This window comes from Felis catus, chromosome B4, assembly GCF_018350175.1.
Source record: "Felis catus isolate Fca126 chromosome B4, F.catus_Fca126_mat1.0, whole genome shotgun sequence".
NCBI classification, from domain to species: domain Eukaryota; kingdom Metazoa; phylum Chordata; class Mammalia; order Carnivora; family Felidae; genus Felis; species Felis catus.
The window spans coordinates 81086619-81098880 of NC_058374.1; the positions used below are offsets into that span (position 1 = coordinate 81086619).

Below are 12262 nucleotides of genomic sequence, written 5' to 3' on the forward strand. Positions count from 1 at the left end.
GCAACCACTAACATAACAAAACAAAAAAGTTATAGTTAATAAGGAAACAAAGGAGAAAAATTAATAAAAATACTCAATCCAAAATAAAGCAAAAAAGTATGGAACAAAGGAAAAACAGGACAAGTAGAACACAAATAGCAAGATGATTGACTTCCCAAATAGTGACATGAGAACATCTAGCTAGCCAAACCAAATCTTGTGACTAATTTTATGATAAATTTGGATGACAAAGTATGACTGTTATTCTTAAAGAACAAGAAGGTGGAAAAAAAACATCAATAACTTCAGGACCTGAATATTATTGGCCTCTGTGTGGGAAAAAACAAATGAAAAAAATGGAATTTCTAATAGGCACAAGAATAGGAAAACTTAAAATATCCATCAGATCACATTGAAGTGTGAGAAGTTTCCCCCAACCTAATAAGAAGCATATGCCAGGGACCTGTGTTAAGGCCTTTGAAAAGAACCAGTGGTACTCCATTTCAGAACAGAGCCCCTACATTGAAAATATCTCAGTTCTTCACCCCTCCCTTTGCCCATGCTCTGTGCTATGTAATTATGTGTTCTCCCACTCAGGCAAGGCTGCTCTGTCCCATGCCTTGATTCAGCCATATCATTCACTTTGGCCAATAGGATTATGACACTGAAAAAGTACTGGTGCATTTCTGCTTTCACTATTCTCTCTCAAACATCACAACAGGACATATCCAAGATTGCCTCCTGGAAAAAGGACACAATACAGAGAAGAGACAAGCTGCCTGAGTCATCCCAGCTAAGGCCATCCTCAACCGGCCAACAGTTGAGACTTCATGGCCAGGATCAGCAGAATTGCCTAGTTGATGACCCCAGTCACCTGAGGTTATATAACACTAAAATTTGTGTTTCCCTTTTATGCCTTATTTTTGCAATAACTAGCTGGCAAGTATGCTAAAGAAAATGTTATTTAAACATTTTATCTTGGGCAGTATATTCTGTCTTTGGTCACCGAAATTCAGTGTAAGGTATACTAAGGATGGGTACAGTTCTACGTGTTTATTTCCTTAAAGCTCATTTCTTTTTCATTACTTCTTGTATTTCATTGAAATAAGTACATTCTTATATCTGGATCCACAAACTTGTAGTCTAGCTAGAACTAAGTTTTATTCCACCAGAGGTAACAAGGCCTTGAGATAATAATTGTCATTTATATTCAAATAGTTGGGCTTATTAGTAGACTGATACTTATTAATTTGAATTATGAATACACTGGTAACATTGTAATATAATCTATGTATAATGTGCAAAATAAAAATCATCTAGCAGAGAGTAAGCTACAACAAGAAAAAAGAGACAATATAAGACATTGCACTGTCATGTAAGAGCATCAGTACATGTGACTCTAGAAGGCAGAAATTGAATTCAGGAATGGAAATTATGTAAAATATGTTATGTCAACCTTAAAACAAGTTTTCCTAATAAGAAGTCCTGTCCAAAAAGACCCAGAGATGATTCAAGGTGAATAAAGTTCATTCTCTTTGTTTCTTCTACATGGTCCTCATGGGATGGATCTGGAGCCTGCCATTATTATTATCCCATAATTGACTTAATTTTAGCCTCCCTCAGAGGAACTCTCTCAACCCAATACATGTAATAATGACCTGAAATGGTTGCAGTAGAGTTAACTAAGGGCACCATGACTCTTCCTGCTGTGTTCCCCAGGCCATCAGGGACTGCACTATTCACTGGTGATTCTGTCTTTGCCCTACTTAAATTCCCATTTGCTGTCATCGTCCTCGTTCTGAAGTCTGTGAGATACCCTCCTCCCCCCCACCACCCCCCCCCGCCCTTGCAGAAGAGGCATCTCACACAGGGCAGCCCTACAGGCTCAGTTGAATTTTCTTTTCAGTTTCGATAAAGAAGCATTCACAGGTTTGGAAGAGGCTTCACCGGACCACCTCTTCCATTCTCTTGTCTCTACAAAGGTACACAATTACAGGGGATTTTTCAGGTAGAAACACTGCTAACGGAGATAAAAAGATACTCTTAATGGAAGAATGGGGTATTATTCATCTATGAGCAGAGCCTATTTCTATAGAATGAGGTTATGTATTTTAAAACAAGGTTTTTATAGTTTGTGTGAAATTTTAATTTTGAAAAGGCTTAGTTTTGACATAGTCTTTAATTTTCCTTTGTTTAGCTTCATAAATTGTTTGGAATTTCTAGAATTAAACACAGTAACTTTTGCACCCTTGCATCTATCATTAGCAAATTGCTCAAGAAAAGTAAAGAAAGGAATATTCAGGTAAAAGATGGATAAATTTATGTTTATTTCAGTCAAATAATTAGTCATTTATGAGTATATCTGTGTGCCTTCATGCATAAAAATTATTCTATGATTGGTAAGATATACTTGTTACAAATTATTTTTAAAAGTTGGTATGCACCTCTTGGGAAGCAAAAATAATTATAAAAACAGGGAGGGGGACAGAACATGAGACTCATAAATATAGAGAACAAACAGAGGGTTGCTGGAAGGGTTGTGGAAGGGGGGATAGGCTAAATGGGTAAGGGGCTTATGGAATCTACCCCTGAAATCATTGTTGCACTAACTTGGATGTAAATTAGAAAAAATAAATAAATTATAGAAAGTAAAAAAAAAATACAGAGCTCAGGGATACACCTCAGACTAATTAAATCACGACTTCTGTTGTTGAGTCCCGGGCATCAGAAAATTTTAAAGCTGGCAGATGATTCTAATGCCCAGACTTGGCTGAAACCTGCTAGCCTAGATGCAGGGGTGGGAATGGCAGCAGGCAAGTTCATTCATTCATCCTTCTTCCCTGAGACGGGCTCCTGCCAGTCACTGGACCAAGTGCAGGTGATAGAAGGAGCTGTGCTCTCTGCCTTCCCTGGCTTCCAGAAGCCCACGATCTGCTACCAGAGCCTTGAGGCCTGGCCTCTGAGAACAAGGCTGTGAGGGCAGGGGATGGCGTCTAGGACAGGGATGCCCAAGTTTTGGGTACTCACAGTTGTGAAAACATAAAAAGTATGGGAACTGATGATATTGCTTGGCCAGCTTTTTAAAAATAAATAAATAAGTAAATAAATAGGAAAAAAAAGTTGGCATGCACCTCAAAAAGATCATATCCCTTTTCCTGAAGAGCAATTCATAACATACTGGTTATTTCATAATAAAAAGGTAGGCAAAGAAGAAAATGCAAGGCACTTGTACCTTGGGAAGAAAGCCCTTTCTGGTACTTGTGTATTCCTGTACTTTGGTTGGCATACCATAGGTGGCCCACAGTGTTCAGTGACTTAATGAACGATTGGATGGATCCACATTACTCTTGAAAAAAATAACAATCTCAAAACAATGATTTCCTGCCACTGCATACTGGCTGATACAGTTTCAGGCAATATAATAGAATTTGGTTAATAATAATGGCAATTATAAATAAAACAAAAAAAATTCTGCTAAAATACTGCCAGATATCCAGTTGTATGATTGAGTTTGGTAGCTTTGACAAGGACTTCTTACTTTCTCTAAAATCTAAAATCTTTCTTCTCTGCCTTTACTCACTTACAAATGATGTCTGATGCCTGAAATTCCACTGTTAAATCTTTTTTTAAAATATTTTTTTAAAGTTTATTTTATTTATTTTGAGAAAGAGCGAGAGAGGGAGAACCAGGGGACCTGAACTCACAAACTGAGAAATCATGAGCTAAGCCGATATCAAGAGTCGGATGCTTACCCAACTGAGCCACCAAGGTGCCCCTCACTGTGAAATCCTTATTCCTTTAAACCTAGTTTTACAACGATGTTTAAGTGCAAATGTCCTTATACAAGTCAACATGGGCACTTAATGCTTTTCTCAAAAATAAATTTAATTAAGATTATTTCAGTGGATTTCGGTTTGCCCTTGGAGCAATAGGGTAAGGAAGAGGCCTCAGGATATGATTATGGAGCTGTTGCCAGTTTTTTCCTCATGTACACTAAGTTACTAACATTTTGAGAAGGTTGGTATCTGGTGGAGAGGAGAAAGATGGGCTGAGAGCGGTAGGAGCTGAGGGACAAGGGCAGAGGATTGAAGACAGACAGTCACATACCTGATGGAGACTGAGAGCAGAACATGGTGACAATGTCCACATGTGCCAAATCAAAAAATGAATACTTTTTAGATCATTTGGCACTTTTGATAAGCCACAGGAACTGTCCCCTCAGTTGGGTGGTTTAAATCACAATGGATTTTAAAATCTGAATAAAAGAAATAGCTGTGTCACTTTATTGGAGAAAACAGAGACTTTCCGAAGTTATAGGACAGACAAACCAGACTATTTCTAACTGTGTGACAGGTTCAAAATAGTTGTCTTAAAAATTTTAATATGTTCATGATCTCATTTTAAATGGAGACATCATAAAATTACTTTTCCAAAGTTTTAGTCAATACATTGTTTTGAAATTTCTTTTCTTTTTTTTTTTTCATTTGCGCAGATGTTTAAAAGCAAATTGGCTTCTTGACAGATTTGTACAGAGATATATAGAATCCATGGATCTTTCCTCCTGGTGGCATGTCTGAGCTTTGTCCACTTCAAGAAGGTGATGATGCATTCTATTTTCCAAGGTTCTTATTTTGGATACCAAACTAAATATCTTGGGGGTAACCACTTTTTAACTCTCACAAACTATTTAAATATTAATCTCTATTTGGGTCTAATGTCTATTCATGAAGTTTGAATTAATTAATTAATTAAGTTACTCAATGTTTATTTTTGAGAGAGAGTGAGCAGGGAAGGGGCAGAGAGAGAGAGGCAGACAGAGTATCTGAAGCAGACCTGCACTGTCAGCTCAGAGCCTGATGTGGGGCTCGAACCCATGAACATTGAGATCGTGACCTGAGTCGAAGTCGGATGCTTAACCAACTGATCCATCTAGGTGCCTGTTTCATGGAGTTTTACTTCATTCTTTAGTTAGATCCTTCTATCATAAATTGGAAGCATTATCAAGAATAAAATGAATATGAAATTAAAATTAAAGATGAGAACAAATACTTACACGTGTCTAAAACTTTCAGATATATTAAACTTACCACAAAAATAAAGTGAAGAGCTAAACAGATATAAAGAAATAATGCTTTACGCGTAAATGTCACATGTGCTAAATGGGAAGAGCACTGGATTTGGAGAGTCATATTAGAAAACTATGAATTGGGACGCCTGGGTGGCTCAGTCGGTTGAGCATCCGACTTCGGCTTAGGTCGTGATCTCACAGTTCGTGAGTTCAAGCCCCGCGTCGGGCTCTGTGCTGACAGCTCAGAGCCTGCAGCCTGCTTCGGATTCTGTGTCTCCCTTTCTCTCTGCTCTTCCCCTGCTCACACTCTGTCTCTCTCTCAAAAATAAATAAAGATTAAAAAAAATTAAAGCAAAAGAAAACTATGAATTAGGTAACTTACATGTTGTGTGCTGATAGACAATCACAATATACCTTAGATTTACTTTCTATAAAAGGGCGGGGCAAATCATACCTAACACAAGTGGAGAACACAAATTTTAATGTCTTCCACAGGAGAAAAAGGATATTTTATGATGCCAGTAAATAGATAGTAAGTTTAATGTTTAATCTTGTCTTGTACCTCTTATCAGGTTCTTGCCATGGGTGATAAGGGGGCAGGCAACCACTCAGATGTAACTGACTTCATTCTTGTAGGCTTCAGGGTCTGTCCAGAACTCCACATTCTCTTCTTCCTCCTATTCCTGCTGGTCTATGGCATGGTCCTTTTGGGTAACATTAGTATGATGGCAATCATTGTGACAGACTCCCAGCTGAATACACCAATGTTTCTTTCGAGGCAATCTCTCCTTCATTGACCTCTCCTACTCCACTGTTATTGCCCAAAAAGCCATGGTCAACTTCCTGTCTGAGAAAAAGACTATCTCTTTTGCAGGTTTTGTGGCTCAGCTGTTCCTTTATGCATTTTTCATGGTTACAGAAGCTTTTCTCCTGGCAGTCATGGAATATGACCGCTTCATTGCCATAGGCAACCCTCTTCTTTACAGTGTGCACATGTCAAGACGACTTTGCACTCAGCTGGTGGCTGGTTCTTATCTCTGTGGATGGCTCAGTTCCATCCTCCAAGTCAGCACAACATTCTCAGTGTCTTTCTGTGCTTCCCGAGTCATTGATCACTTCTACTGTGATTCTTACCAAATTGAGAAGATCTCCTGCTCCAATCTCTCTGTCAATAAGATGGTGTCTCTTAGTTTGGCTGCCTTCATTATTTTGCCCACCATAGTTGTTATTGTAGTATCTTACATGTACATTTGACCACAGTCTTGAAAATCCCTTCCAGTGGAGGGAGAAAGAAAGCCTTCTCCACCTGCAGCTCCCATTTGGGAGTGGTAAGTTTGCTCTATGGGACTGTCTCCTTTGTGTATCTCACACCTCCAAGCAATCCTGAACTTGCTTAAAGTGGCTTCAGTATTTTACATATTGGTCACACTCATGTTAAATCCTCTGATCTACTCTTTAAGAAACAAGGATGTCAAGCAAGCTTTGGGAAAAATCCTATGGAAGAAGAAATCTTTATACTAATTCTACTTTCTTGTGATTTTCTCATTAATGCTCCCCCTTTCATTGTTTCATTCTGATTTGCTTTTAATATGGGGTTAAGCGTGAGCCACGTATGAGTCCTTTAAGTTGATTATCCCACAATGAACTATTTTTACTGAAGGAATAGTACATCCATTATTTACTTTTCCCTAAAAGCAGTGTTACATCTTCAGCATCAATGCAATTTGTAGCCATTCTACAAACAGAAATAAACTTCTCACTCTTTCTAGGTATAACTTTATGCTAGTGGGTAAAGGAGGATACAATTTAGTAAGATGAAAAATTACTTTGGTGGAATGTTGAGCAGTCTCAAACACTCATGGTAACTTCTCGTATCTATCAGTGATCAATGTCCAATGTGTCCAACATTGTATTCACTACCCATTACCATTAGATATAGTAATATATAAAAGGTAAGTTACATCACCTTTAAAAATACAAAATTTTCCCTTCTCCACCTTATTGTAATCTATTTCCCTTGATATTCGGAGTTAATAATCTCAATCTATTCCATAATCCACTTCTTTGGCTAGTGGCATTTGGAATCTAAAAGCAGTATGCATCTTAACTGCTACTTTTAATTCAACTGAAATACATTATGTCTCTTGGTAGGAGTATTCCTCCAATAGGTACTAAAATTCTCTAAACCGATAAATATTACAGCCCTAGACATAGGAATCTGATATTTTTAAATGGGTCTTCTGGTATAAATGAGAGCTACCACCCATAACTTTACTCCTTGTTCCTCAAAACAGTATATTCTGGTAAAAAATTATTATCAGTGTGAAAACATTAAACTGGTCGTATAATCAGAGAAAAGAATTGGAAAATAATGGATAACCTGATAATCTTATGATGATTTGTCTCTTAGCTGAATAGTGGTAATTCAACAGATGATTCTGTTTTATAAAGGTATTTATTTTGAGTAATCAGGTTGAAAAGACAAGGCATCTGGAAAGCAAGCCTGATTTTTTTTCTAAGTCAATTTTTCAGAGAGAATTCTCAAAGAAGCCACAGACGTGTGTTATTGGCCCAGCCATGTGGCAGAGCAGGTGTGTTGGGAGAGTGAATAACCTGTTAATAGAAATTGCTTATGATTTCAGGCTCTGTTAGTTTTCCAGTTCCACTAATAAAATGTGTGATTTGGAGTACTTCTGGAAATGCCCACTTGATGATTCAGCTTAAAATGCCCAGTTTTTGGGGCGCCTGGGTGGCTTGGTCGGTTGAGCGTCCAACTTCGGCTCAGGTCATGATCTCGCGGTCCATGAGTTCGAGCCCCGCATCGGGCTCTGTGCTGACAGCTCAGAGCCTGGAGCCTGTTTCGGATTCTGTGTCTCCCTCTCTCTCTGTCCCTCCCCTGTTCATGCTCTGTCTCTCTCTGTCTCAAAAATAAATAAACGTTAAAAAAAAATTAAAAAAAAATAAAATAAAATGCCCAGTTTAGGTGAGCAGCTCAGGTTCCAGGGTTGTCTAGTGCATTATGAGCAGGCATTCAGAGTCCACTAGAACTCTTTTGAAAACCACACCTTTTCACAACATAGTATTTGATTTTTACATTTATTTATTGAGAGAGAGAGACAAAGAGAGTGAGCAAGCATGTGAGCAGGGGAAGGGCAGAAAGAATGAGAGAGAGAAATCCCAAGCAGGCTCTGCACTATCAGCAGACAGAATGCTGTAGTGCTGCTTGAACCCACGAACTGTGAGATCATGACCTCAGCCGAAACCAAGAGTCAGATGCTTAACCGACGGAGCCACCCAGGTGCCCCATTTTTTGAGGAAGAAAACCCTTTGTTTCAAAATGTAGGATTATTTTTATTTAAAATCTTATTGGAGCATATCATTGACTCTAGGCATATTGATCTACTATAAAATGTTGTAGCTCCATTGGATTTACTAGACCAGGAAAGCCAAGCAGCAGAGTCTGGACCCTGTGGCAAGCTTATTTAAAAAAAAAAATCCAGGAAGGTCAAGTGCTTTTTGTCAAAGCCTCTTAGAAAAGAACATATGAAACAGTTTGCTTTCAGTTTGAAAGGCCAGCAATACAGGTTCAATACTATGTCCTACCTCAGGAGAACATCAGCTCTCTAGCCCTTTGTCATAATTTAGTTGGCAGGATCTTGATCACCTCTCCTTTCCATGAGATATCACACTGTTCCCTTACATTGCTACCATTAGGTTGACTGGATGTAGGGATAAAGGAGTAGCAACTACTATAGAGTTATTGGTAAGACATTTGCATGGCAGAGGGTGGTAAATAAATCCAGCTAAAATTCAGAAGTCTTTTACGTCAATGAAATTTCAGGTGTGGGGCATATCAAGATATCCCTTCTGAGGTACAGGATATTTTGTTGCATCCAGTGCCTCTTAAAACCAGAAAAGAGGCACAACACCTATTGGGCCATTTGGAATTTTGGAGAAAGCTTATTCCTCATTTGGGTTTGTTACACGGGCCCGTTTATGGAGGGACTTGAAAAGCTGTTAGTTTGGGGTGGGGCCAGGAACAGGAGAAGGCTGGGCAACAGGTGCAGGCTGCTTGTGCAAGCTGCTCTGCCATTGGGAACACATGATCCAGCAGATCCAGTGGTGCCTGAAAGGTCATGGCAGCTAGAGATTCTGTTTGGAACCTTTGGCAGGTCTCTATAGATGAGCCACAGCATAGGTCTTTAGGGTTTTGAAGCAAAGCCCTGCCGTATTCTGCAGGTAACTACTTTCCTTTTGAGAAATAGCTCTTGGTGTGTTACTGGACCTTGGTAGAGACTGAACATTACCATGCAACCTCAGGTGACAACCATGAACTTGGTATTTGGCTGACTTTCCAGGCCATAAAGTTGGGTGTGCTCCATCATCAAATGGAGGCAGTATATATGTGATCAGGCTCAAGCAGGCCCTGAAGGCACAAGAAAATAACCTGAAGAAGCGGCCAAACACCCATGTTTCCCATTTCTGCTACACTGCCTTCCTCTCCCAGGCTGCTCCTATGGCTTCATGGGGAGTTCTCTGTGGTCAACTGACAGAGGAAAAGAAGTCTTGGGCCTGCTTTAGAGATGTTTCTGCATGATATGCAAGGACCACCTGAAAGTGGATGGCTGTAGTTCTCCAGCCCCTTTCTGGGACAGTCCTGAAGGACAGTAGCAAACAAGAATCTTCCCAGTGGGAAGAACTTCAAACAGTGCATCTGTTTGTTCACTTTTCTTAGAAGAAGTGGCCATACATGCAATGATATACAGATTCATGGTCTGTGTTCAATGGTTTCTGTAAATGGCTTGGCACTTAGAAGGAACATAATTGGAAAATTTGTGACAAGGAAATTTTGGGAAGAGTTATGTAGAAAGATCTCTCTGAATGGGCAAAAAATGTGAAGATATTTGTGTTCCATGGGAATGCTCACCTTAGGATGACCTCAGCAGAGGAAGATATTAATAATCAAGTGGAGAAGATATAGCCCATTCTGTGGACATTAATCAGCATCTTTCCCTAGCCACCCTGTCATTGCCTAATGATTTCAGGAACAAAGTGGCCATGGTGGCAAGGATAGAGTTTATGCATGGGCTCGGTAACATGGATTTGCACTCACCAGGCTGACCTATTAGGGCCACTGCTGAATGCTTAATCTGCTAGCAGCAGAGACTAAGACTGAGTTCCCAGTACGGTCCTTTCCCTGAGGTAGTCAACCAGCTACCTAGCAGCAGGTTGGTGGTAACAATGGACCGTTTCCATCAAGGAAGGGGCAGGGTTTTGTTCTAACTGAAATACACATTCTAGATATGAATTCACCTTCCTTGAGTGTAAAGCTTCTGCCCATACTACCGTTCATGGAGAAAGAGAATACTTTATTTACCATCATGGCATTACATACAGCATTGCTTGTGATTAGTGAATTCACTTCATAGCAAAAAGAGGTTAGCAACATGCCCATACTCATGGAATTCTCTGGTGTTAACATGTTTCCCACCGTCTTGAAGCAGCTGTCCTGCTAAAATGGTGGAATGGCCTTTGGAAGACCTATTTATATCACCAACTAGGTGACAATACCTTGCAGGGCTGGGGCATTGTTCTCCAGAAGGCTGTATATGGCATAAATCAGCATCCAATGAGTATCACTGTTTCTTCCCTAGCTAGGATTCATGGGTCCAGAAACAAATGTGTGGAAATGAGAGTGGCATTGCTCATTATTACCCCTAGGCACTTACCTGCCAATTTTTTGCTTCCTCTGCCTGAAGTTATATGATATGTTGGCCTAGAGGTCTTCAATGATTGGATGATTTGGGGTTACCTTGGCCTTGGACCTTGGCAGAAGTTTGATTGGGTCCAGGGTTCTACAACAGAAACCATTTAGTTGTGTTGGTGCTTGGGCCTCCTGGAATGCTATAGATTTCTGGCCATGACACTCCCAGTTTATTCCCTCTTTCTGGCCTGGTGAGGTCCCTCAGCTGCACAGCCTTTGGGCCAGAGCCCCTTTTCTACATCTACCAGAGCCACTGGGGAGAGGGGCTGATGTGTTGTGATTCTGAGTTGGGGGAGAGAGGCATCCATGAGGATTGGGGCTTGCTTGATAGATGACCTAATCCAGACTCCTTATAGATGATCAGGTACCAGGGGGCTTCTGGCACCCAGGACACAGGTGTTTCTCATCCCAGGATTCACCTGCCCAACCCATCCCACCCCCAACTCTGAGATCCTGCCTGAGATCGGGCTTCTTCTGGGAAGTGTGGGTCTTGGCAGCTGCTTCTTAGGCCTGAATGCGTCATTCGCCCAGCTGCTCTTGATGCTCAATGCTTCCCAGCTCATGCTCTGCCTGCCCCTCCATCAGGACCTGTGCTTCCACCTCACACTCCTGAAGCCGCACAGTACATCCTGCAGGCTCCAACTACACCCTGTTTGCCTTCCTGGGAAGCCCTGAATTCCACCAGCTCTACCTGTGGTCTGGTTCTGGCCTGCGGGAGTCCTCCATCACATGTTTTTAATTTATTTTTATTTTTATTAAAAATTTTTTTAATGTGTATTCATTTTTTTGAGAGAGGGAAGAGAGAGAGGGGGAGAGAGTGAGTGCACAAGTCGGGGAGGGCAGATAGAGAGGGAGACACAGAATCCGAAGCAGGTTGTAGGCTCTGAGCTGTCAACACAGAGCCTGACCTGGGGTTCAAACCAATGAACTCTGAGATCATGACCTGAGCTGGCGTTTAACTAACTGAGCCACCCAGGTATTCTTTAATTTTTTTATTAATGTAAATAATCTTAAGATGATTTTGATTTTTGCATCAGAGCCACATTTAACCTTTGTTTACTACCAAAATTAAAGCTAAAATGAAAACAAAAAATATTATTCCTATGGTTTTATTTATTCTTTTTGATAGGTCTTTGATATTGATTCCTTGCATAGAAATGCTAACCTACGAATTAATATGATAAAGCTAATGGCACACCAGAACATAATTTTAAAAGAAGTGCCAGAAAATTTTCAGAGCCCCAGTTATCCTTGACTGTGGATTTACAAATACATACATCGGCTATGAAGTAGTTCTCTCTCCGAACATCAATAACCATAAGCAAATCACATAGACTAAAGTTGTTTTTGTCGTTCCTTTGTCAAAAGAAAATTATTACATTTGTCAGTTATTCCATGTATCTTCAGATATATCTTTTCTCCCTTGTAGTTATAATTCTTGAAAGATTATT

At 40.0% G+C, this 12262-nt stretch overlaps 1 pseudogene; it reads left to right on the forward strand.

Annotated features, from left to right (window-relative positions):
* Positions 1 to 5628: 5628 nt before the first annotated feature.
* Positions 5629 to 6568, forward strand: LOC101080807 (annotated as a pseudogene).
* Positions 6569 to 12262: the final 5694 nt, after the last annotated feature.